Genomic DNA, 7,500 nt, shown 5'->3' with positions numbered 1-7,500 from the left:
TAAATGAAAATTTTTTACTTTGATACGTTATCTAACAAATAAATATGAATATTTGATATATAAAAAAAAAAAAAAAAAAAAAGGGAGAAGAAAAAAAAAAGAATAAACAAATAAAAAAGGACGTTAGAAATTTTAAGGAGGTCGATATCTTCTTAGAATTTTTTCAATAAACGACTTTGCGTCCTCTTAATATTTTTTTCTAAGTGGATCCCTGCAATATCTCTGCGGAAAAGAAGATTCTCCCGACGAAAAAGAAAAATGAATAAATAAAAAAAGAAAAACGATAAAAAAAAAAAAAAGAAAAAAGGAGAAATAAAAAAAAGAAGCAAGGGCGTCTTTTGGTTTAAACGGGTTATGAAAGATGGTAATCGTATGAGTATGCATGGTACTGCCGAGCCATACCAAGTATATATACAGTTTGCATATTTTACGGGTAACGGGGCATACACCTACTCTTGTTTTCGCAGGACCGTAGATATACGCGTTCGTAAATTTATAAGGATCCAGGAGACGTTCTCTTCTGTTCTCGGTCACGAGGGAGTTATGAATTTAGATTTATCCCGTGACAACCTATTTTCTTTTGAAGTATTCGTTAGGTAAGAAAAGCTATCGTTAATTGTACCCAGGACAAGGAACCATAACTAAATCGGTTCTTTGTCGACGAAGAGATGTTTTTTTTTCTTTCTTCTTTTTCCTTAAAAAAAAAAAAATTTTCAATATCTCCTTTCCTTCGAAATATCTTTTCTTTGGATTAAGTACGTTTCTTAGTTCGTAAATATAATTAATTGCATATATGACGTGGTATATTAATTGAATCATTCATCACTGATTCGTTTTTTGTCATTAAAATTTTATTTTACTAAAAAAAAAAGAGAAGAGAAACATAATTTTAGATTCGAGCAATTTCTTTGGAATTTTCTGCAAAGTGCAAGTTCTTCCCTTTTGCGAAAGATCGTTTAATATTTCAATTTTATTTATTTATTAATTTATTTATTTTTTCTTTTCTTTTCTTTAATAATGATAAAAACATAATTTCAATACAATCATTGAAACCCGCAAATATACTAGTTTCATTATATTAATTTAAATGAAGGAACTTTCGTTAGATGATGAACATAATTGGACGGTTTTCATCTTGATCGCAAAACTTTCGCACTTTATGATATATAACAAAATTTTAACTTATTAAATATTATATTATACAAATTAGACTTTAACAAATCATTATTGAATTTGTTAATATAAATTGAATTTGTAAATGCAATAATGAAAAAGAGAGAGAGAGAGAGAGAGAGAGAGAGAGAGAGAGAGAGAGAGAGAGATAAGTTGAACACAAGTTATGCAAAAAGGTCAAGTTAGACGATTAAATATCTTTTGGTATATTTACGAAATAAAAAAAGGGAAAAGGTAGCGAAGAGTGTTAAAGAAGATCTAAGGAAAAAGATATAAGAAAGTTCGCTCGAAGCTGTAAGCTCTTCCTTAGTTTTTTTTTTTTTTTTCTTTTCATCGTTCTCCTTTTCAGTAGCGTAACCCCGTTTACGACACCGACAAGAAATATCTTATTTTTCTTTTCTCTCTCTCTCTCTCTCTCTCTCTCTCTCTCTATTTCTCTACCTTCTCTTTTTCTTTTAACCCTTCCTCTATTTTCTTTCTCACGTCAAACTTAGTTTTCTTTTCGAATGTATACGAAAGTACCTCGGATTTACATAGAAAATTCCTACCACATTCGTAGTATTTCCTTTCATTGAATTACTAATTTCTTCTATCTATCATTAGTTTGGTGTAGATAAAGAAAAAAAAAAAAAAAAGAAAAAAAGAAAAAAAATTATCGATAATTAATTAATATAAAAATGTTTAAACGACGCAACTAACTCTTCGCATCGAATTAACTGTATAATAATAATTATATTCTCTATAGATAATCCTACCTTTTAATAATCGTCATAGCAATTTCATCGTCATAACATAACATGTTTAATTGATATAAACTTGATTGAATCAAAAAGGGATCGATAATTAATTAATATCTGAATGTTTAAACGATGCGAACTTACTCTTATATCGAATTAATTCTATAATAATTACAATGCTGTATCAAATTGGCTAGACTTCGTCTTCCTTCTTTCTTTCTTTCTTTTTTTTTTTTTCTTTTTTGTAATCATTATAGCTATTTCATATATTATAAAAAGTAAATAAGAAATTATTGTCAACAGACCTTTCTCATTTTAATCGTTATAACAATTAAAGAAAACGTATCAAAAAGAAAAAAAAAAAAAAAGATCATTCGAATTTTTACACTTCACTTTAAAAAATTGTATATAATACAAAATTCAAATTTTAACTTCTACATAAAGCATACATATTAAACAATATGATAAACAAAAATAAATAAAAATAAGAAAAAGAAGAAGAAGAAGAAGTAGGTGTGGTCAAGGAAAAAATTATATTATATTTCACGGAATTTTCGCTCGTACTATTAAAATTTTCTTTTTTAGAAGAAATAAAGAAAGAACTACGTCAAACGTTCTTGTCATTTAAGCGATAAATGAAAGCATCGTTATCCGAGAGAAAATGACTTTTTATACAGATCCGATGGCTTCGAATAACTTTACAGAAGGATCACCCAGTAGAGGAGAGACGAGAAATTTATTTGTCCGTTGAATCGTGGATGAAGCTTTGAGGTGATGCTGAGAACGATGATGAGAGAGATGAGAGGCGAAAGGAAATGATAGGAGGTTGGGGCAGGTCATGGAAGAGAGATAGATTGGGAATGGGGGACGGTGGGGGGCGGGAGGTAGGGTGGAGTGAAGGGGGAAAAGGGAAATGGACTTGAAGGGAATTTACGGAAGCGAACTAACTCTCGATGAAACTTTTTTTTTTGTTTTTTTTATTTTTTTTTTTTTTTTTTTTTTTTATTTTCTCTGTCCGATGCTCTCCGATTGGATCTTAAACGGTTTGACTAATTGAGGGCTTAAAATTAATAGAAAGATTTTTTCTTTGTTTGTTTGTTTTTTTGTTTGTAATTTTTTTCTTTTTTTTTTTTTTTTTGTGAAACGAGAAGGAAAAGGAGGGTGGATTAGATGGGTAGGAGTGATTCGAAGGTTTTGATTGCGTTTGGATTGGAATCCGAAATTGGTTTACCTGAAGTTTCCGAATCTGATCCCGAGGCAGGGCTTACGTCCACGCTGTGCCTAGATCCTTGACAACATTCGCTGCACTTACTGCACATTCTCTTTCGTTTTTCTATTCGATCAACGTAAGACGACGCTTTTCTATAGTTCTTTTTTTATTATTTCTTTTCTCTTTATCCCTTTCGTTTTTTGATTTCGCTTAATATATATGAAATTTAAAACGTTCGCACCAATCGTCGTCGGATTGTCACGGTCTATCTTTTCATTTTTTTACAACGTAGAAAATGAAAGTTTGCGCGTGCTCGGGCACACACGTACGCACACACACGCACAAAGAGTCGTGCACACTTTGACTTGATGATCTTTAATAATGATGATGATGATGATGATGATGATGATGATGATGATGATGATGATGATGATAATAATAATACTAATAATGATAATGATAAAACACTTTAACGTCGTTTTTATGCACTCGATCGTATAACGTAAATATAATTAATTCATGAATGATCGTGAAAGAGTATTTTGCTATTAAATTACGAAAAAGAGAAGAAAAAGTGAAAGGAAAAGAAAAATCGGTAAGAGGATTATGATCGAATGAAGAAGAAAAAAATTCTCGTTACATTAAGTAAATAAACAAATGAATGAATCAATAAATCAATGAATCAATGAATAAATGAATGAATGAATGAATGAATGAATGAAATAAAAAAGAAAAGAAATAACTAATCGTGTTTCGAGTTAAAAGAAGAACAGATAAAAAACGAAACTAGAATAATTGAAGAGGAAATAATTGGATTTGGAGCCAATGCATCTTTATGCATTTAAACGCATCGAACTTGCAAACTCGAAAAAAAAGGGGCGTCGTCGAAGTCGTACATCGCGATTGTAGTAGTCGTAATAGTAGTTCCATTCCTAGTCATAGTCATAGTCATAGTCATAGTCATAGTCGTAATAGTCGTAGTAGAGTCGTTGCCATAGTAGTCGAACGTTTAACGTTTTACAGCGGTTAACGAGCTTCGCTTGGGAGTCCTCTTCGCGACGCTTTCTAGGTATTTACTTGTTCTGTTTATATGCACGCCTTTACAGAATGCAAGGAAAGAGAGAGAGAGAGAGAGAGAGAGAGAGAGAGAGAGAAAGGAAGAGAATGCATATGTATATGAGAATGAGAGAAAGAGAAGGAAAAGAGAGATACGCGCAATAGAGAGAGAGAGAGAGAGAGAGAGAGAGAGAGAGAGAGAGAGAGAGAGAGAGATACGGATATATATATATATACATATACACACATATATGTAGTGCGTGTGTGTAGATGTGATCGGAGAGAGAAGCAAACGACGGATGTAGCGCGTCGTTGGTTACTGGAGCAAAAGCTTACTCGTAAAGCGCACGACCGGGTTACGGAAGGGCAATGGGTGGCCGTGCATGCGCGTACACGCACCCACCCGTTTCCTTCCCTCTCCCTCCTTTTCTCTATTTCTCTCTCTCTCTCTCTCTCTCTCTCTCTCTCTCTCACTCTAGCTTTCTCATTGCATTTCTCTTTTATCCCCACCTCATTCGTTCTTACTCTATAGTAAGAGATTTCGAATCTCTCTCTCTTTCTCTCTCTTTCTTTCTTTCTTTCTCTCTCTTTCTCTTTCTCAAAATTCGCGCTTTTTGCTCTTTTTATTACGTTAATCGTTGCCGTGTGAATTGGAGTTGGCTTCTTTTCTTTTTTCCTTCTCTTTCTTTTTTTATCTTTTTATTTTTATTTTCCTTTTCTTTTTTTCTCCCTTTTCGTTTGCCTACACTTTTTTTCACCCACGGTCCAAGCTTCAGTGATTAATTCTTCGGGTTGTTTTTATGATTCTTCGTCGTGATTTGTTTTTTTTTCTTTTCTTTTCTTTTCTTTTCTTTTTTCTTTCTTCCTTTTCTCTTTTATTTCTTTAAGAACCGTTATGATTAACAAGATTTCGACGTCGAAGCCCCCCTCTCCCCCTTTTTTATATGATCTATAGATACGATTATTTATTATTAAACTTTTGTTAATTAATTTATCGTATAGATCGATCTATTTAATTACTTCGTAAATTGAGCTTAAGGGAAACGTTTGAAATAGTATCTATTGTTTCAATCGTATTATTAGAATACGACGATTGACTCGATCGATCATCGATAAATCATGTATGATTCTTAATTGTTCTAAGATATATTTTTTTGGTGTTTTAGTTTTCTTTCCTTTTTTAGACGTTCATTAGTTTATATTTTAAGTGAATAGATCGATTCTTTAAAATAGCCCAGTTATAAGTATAATATAAATGTATCTATAAAATGTATGCTCAGTCTATTGAACAAAAGTTCTTGATCGATCGATCATCGTCATATTTGGATTTCTTTTTAATTTTTATTGTCTTCGTGGGTAGTTGCGCTACGAAGGTAACTTAACCCCGTAATATTTCGATAATCGATATTCTCCGATTATAGTCGAGGCTTCATTAGTCGACATTTCTTTTCTTGGTATATTCAATAGGTCGATTCGTTAATTAGTCCGTGATATAAGCATCATAATAATCAATCTGATGTTATGGTGATTCTTATCACCGTAAGAGTTATTATCATCGAAGTTTAATCTCTATTTCTTGTTTCGATACAGATTTTTAAATCATTTTTTTCTTCTTCTATTTTTTTATTTTTTGTTGTTATTCTTCTTTCTTTTTCTTTTTTTTTTTTATGACGATCTAAAGCCTATTACTATCGTCCTATATAGATCATCCTCAGATTATTCTCTAATCTTTTCATTCATTATCTCTAATCGTTCAAGGATACTACGAGCCAATATGAATTTCGATAATCGATATTCTTTAATTATATTCAAAATTTCACATTTTTTTATTATTTAATAATAAACTAAATCGATTTCGATAAATGCGTATATTAATTAATACTCGATAAATTAATCTTCGAGTTACATCGTATCGAATTTCTTTCTTACATTCTTTCCTTTTACATTTTTTTCTCAAGTATCAATTCGTAAAGAACTTTATCTGAAATATTAATTTGCGAAGAAGTTGGACAGAAGTTGAATTGAAATTTTCGTTCTTTTATATGTCAAATGATCAACGATTTAATCAAGTAGACGTACGAGAGGGACGTGCATCGCTATTTAATTACCGAGGCGTGACGCCTCGTAATGATCGCATGAACACCAAACGCGTAATGACGTTGCGCTTGCGCTTTTAACGTTGATAAGCTCCTAACCCATAACTACGAGTTTTCATATCGTATTATGTCAAGAAATGTGATCCTCTTTAAACAAGTCCACAATGAATAATAAGTATTGTTCATCGAAAAAAAAAAAAAATAAATAAATAAAATAAAAAAAAGTAAGTAAATAAAAACAAAACTAAAAAAAGTGCATTACACAATTCTCCAATTAGTACATAAGCCAATTAAATTGTTAAACGTTTAATTAAATATTAACCCCATTAACTTGTTTACATAATTTCCACGCTTTAAAAATAATTAATATTGCATATAAATAAATTTACGAGAATAAATTAAAGAAACGAATTATTATGAAATAGAAATAAATTTTTCTCCTCTTACGATATAAGTATTATTCATTATAAATAATAAAAAATAAAAGAAATATATATATGTACATAAGCATTGCATAATTATCTAATTGGCCGTAAGCCAATTAAAATGTCAAACATTTAATTAAATATTGCATTAAATATCATGAATATATTTGAATAATCCGATTAAATTAGAAAAGAAAAAGAAAAAAAAGGAAGAAAAGAAAAGAAAAATAAATTGACAAGTTATTAAGCATTCTGAAAAATTATAAATGAAATGTAAGTAACTGACAGCATTAATATCATTTATATTTAATGAATATTATAATTAGCATGATTATCGAAGGTTAATATTAAATAATCATAAATAATATCATGATCTTAATAACCCTAATGTAATAATAAACTAATATGAAGATAATAAAACCACTGTCTCACACACACACACACACACACACACACACATAATATCACACTTCATACATGAACAATTTCAGAAGATAAAAAAAATACAATGTGTGCCAAAAGTTCAAAGGGGATTATTAAAAATCAATAACGTTCTTTCGAAGCATATGTTTCTTCTTATTACTCGGATTCGGTAAAAAGAAAAGACAAAGACAAAGAAAATGAAAAAAAAAAATAAATGAAAAGAAAAAAGAAAAAAAAAATTAACTCGTAAAAAAAAAGAGAAAAAAAAGAAAAAAAAAGAAAGGAAAGAAAGAATGAAAGAAAAAAAAAAAGCAAAGAAAGAAAGGAAAAGTCACATAAGAACGTTCATGACCTAATAAGTAGAAACTTTTGACCCCACC

At 30.3% G+C, this 7,500-nt stretch overlaps 1 protein-coding gene across 8 annotated transcripts in view; it reads right to left on the bottom strand.

Annotated features, from left to right (window-relative positions):
* LOC124430128 overlaps nucleotides 1–7,500 on the bottom strand; it is a 108,600-nt gene that overhangs the window by 65,574 nt on the left and 35,526 nt on the right. The window lies entirely within an intron of this gene.

Source organism: Vespa crabro, chromosome 17, assembly GCF_910589235.1.
Source record: "Vespa crabro chromosome 17, iyVesCrab1.2, whole genome shotgun sequence".
Classification (NCBI taxonomy): domain Eukaryota; kingdom Metazoa; phylum Arthropoda; class Insecta; order Hymenoptera; family Vespidae; genus Vespa; species Vespa crabro.
This window is presented reverse-complemented; position numbering and strand designations above follow the sequence as displayed.